Genomic DNA, 2,571 nt, shown 5'->3' with positions numbered 1-2,571 from the left:
CCTCCGCCGCTTGCCAACCCCGCGGAGGCCGCCCCGTCCCGCTGGCATCCACCCGCTCTGGAGCGCGCCGCGGCTTTTTGCATCTCTCGGAGGTTTCTTGTGCATGGATAGAAGCAACTTGACTTTCAGCGATGCCAAGTCTCCAACTTGAGTCTTCCTCTGCGGTGGTAGATGGGTGTGCGCGGCGCTAACATCTTTTTATTTCTCCTAAGTACCTTTGCTCCGGAGCGAAGTTGAGTTGTTGTCTGTAGAGAGGAGGTGCGTGCTGTGGCCGCCTTAAGTGGATTGTATAACTGTACTTTATTTAGGTGGATGTTGCCAGTGGTACTAGCCAGTGTTATGGTAACTGGGCATCCCAGAGGCTAGGGAAGGAGGAGCGACTTACAAATGCAGTTGTACTATGCAGGGATTTTTTTTTTTTTTTTTAAGCCACCTTGTACTTTCTAACCAGCAGGACCTCCGAACATTTAACGTGTGTTAACTCGTTAGCTGTTCATTATGGTTTTATAAGAGAGGGGGTTGGAGAGCATTATCATCCCATTTTACAGATGTACAAACGGAGGCGAAGAGCAAACTCCGGGTTCCTTAGTAACCTTAAAGGAATAGGGACCAAGAGATTTAACCCAGAGTCTCCTGGAATTCCTAGTCCCTAAGGCCACTCAGAAGTATAGTGGAATGTTGGACCGTCTTCCCTGACATTCTACAGAGCACTTAAGAGTCAGAGAGGCCGAGGCCAGCCGGCAGCTCCAGGCCTGAGACTCAGCTCTACCACAAAGTTAAGTCACACTGGACAAGTCACAGTTTCTCTCTGCTCATTTCCTTCCAGCTCTCTAAAAACAGGGGAACAAAGGTGCTGTATTCTTTGCAGAGTCATGCGTGTGTCTGGAAGCTCCACTCCCTTGAGCTGCAATTTGGTTATTGTTAGTTGTTGTGGACTCATAAAGGACCCCAGTCTTGGTTCCCTTGAGAAACGCAGGGAAGGAGGCACCCCCACAGTGAACGCCTCTTCTTCGCCAGAGGCGCCTGAGAATTCGCATCAGGGACACTTCACATCAGGGACAGGCCGGGGCAGAGACCCTGACCTGGGGGAGGGACGAGGCTTGCCACGAGGAGGTAGGAAGGAGCCCTGCACAGGCGGCTTGACACGTGGGCCCTATTCCCGCCTCCAGCTCTGACTCACCTTCTGACGCTTGGGGGAGGAGAGGTAGTTGCTTGATATTTTTGGCTTTCCCCCGTAAAACTGGAGACAGTTTCCTTCATTCCAAGTCGTTTTAATGTCAGTGTTGAACGTGTCTGTCCTGAGTTCTCATCTGAAAGCTTTCATATCGGTTGACTGCAGGTATGACTTTTGTAATAATAATTAATAGAATGGCATAAATATATATTCATATCGTAAAAAATTAGCCAAGTATGTAAGTCCAGGAAATCCTTTAAGACTTTAATGTTTTTAAAAGGTGGGCTTTAGGGAGGGCTGTGTGTGATCGGTTCCTTTGCAATTGGGATTTTAAGGCAAAATGGATTAAAAATGCTTTTCCCAAAATCACAAGGAATACATTAACCATTCTCTGTGACATTTAAACTTTACTAATAAGGTTAAAGCTTTCTTTTGAACCTCTTTCTCAAAAGTAACTGCCGAGTGCGTCTTTATCGGTTTGTGTGTATCATTTTAGACTTTTCTAAGCATTTTTATAAATGTCTGTTTGCACAAAGTGGTTTTTTAACTGAAATTAATTATTTTAAAACTGATTTGTCCTGTTCATAAAGATTTGGCTTCTGTCAAGAACAAGTAACGTGTTTAAGTACAACTGTTCGTAAAGTTTTAATAATCCGGATAGACGGTGTTACTTCTCAGGGCAAGGGGCAGATTACCCCTTTTTAAACAACTTCAAAGCAGTAGAATCATTACGATCCTAGGTTTTACTCTTAGGTGCAGAAGAAAGCTTTTCCTATTAAAAAAAAAATCTAGGACTACTAACATAGTATCTTTGCTTATAAAGAAACGTCAAAGGGAGTGGAAGGCAGGGAGAGTTGCTAAAGCAACCGAGGCCTGGGTATAAACTTACAGAGCTAACATTTAAGATGGCTTTATTATTTATGAAAGCTTCACTTCACCTGGGTGAAGACAAAGGAAAGTTAATGTGGGCACTCTTCAAATCAGTAATTTCAGGAAATGGATGGGTTAAAACAAAATTCATGTCAGGAGTCTGTGGATTTATATATTATACATTTACCGAGGACTTTTACCATGCTCAAGGTGCTGTGCCTGAATACAGAGGAAGAAGGCAAATAAGGTCGGTGTCTGACCTTATGAAACTGACAGCAAAAAGTGACATTCAGAGAGGGTTGGCCACAATTGCTGTCATGGCTCTGAATTCCCAGAAATCAACATTAGATTTATTGAATTGTGAATTATGCATGGATAATTTGATGGATTATTTTAACGAAAACCTAAGTGTAACTGTCTTGCAGGTCGAGAATCTCACTCCACACTCTCCCCCTCCCCGAGAGGTCCTAGCCAGAAACTACTCTGACTTTTATGGAAATCACTTCTTTCTTTTTTTTTTTTTTTTT

General features: G+C 43.6%; 1 protein-coding gene across 2 annotated transcripts in view; it reads left to right on the top strand.

Annotated features, from left to right (window-relative positions):
- DUSP14 (dual specificity phosphatase 14) overlaps positions 1-2,571 on the top strand; it is a 23,940-nt gene that overhangs the window by 1,700 nt on the left and 19,669 nt on the right. The window contains exon 1 of one of the 2 annotated variants that reach the window (XM_011953622.1): positions 1,176-1,339. The exons of the other annotated variant lie outside the window; for it this stretch is intronic. The gene's annotated coding sequence lies outside the window, so the exon portion shown is untranslated. Of the gene's footprint in view, positions 1-1,175; positions 1,340-2,571 lie in introns of those variants that run through there. 2 annotated transcript variants of the gene reach the window in all.

This window comes from Colobus angolensis, unplaced genomic scaffold (assembly GCF_000951035.1).
Source record: "Colobus angolensis palliatus isolate OR3802 unplaced genomic scaffold, Cang.pa_1.0 Scaffold37, whole genome shotgun sequence".
NCBI classification, from domain to species: Eukaryota; Metazoa; Chordata; class Mammalia; order Primates; family Cercopithecidae; genus Colobus; species Colobus angolensis.
The sequence above is the reverse complement of the archived record's forward strand: the minus strand, read 5'-3'. Positions and strand labels throughout refer to the sequence as shown.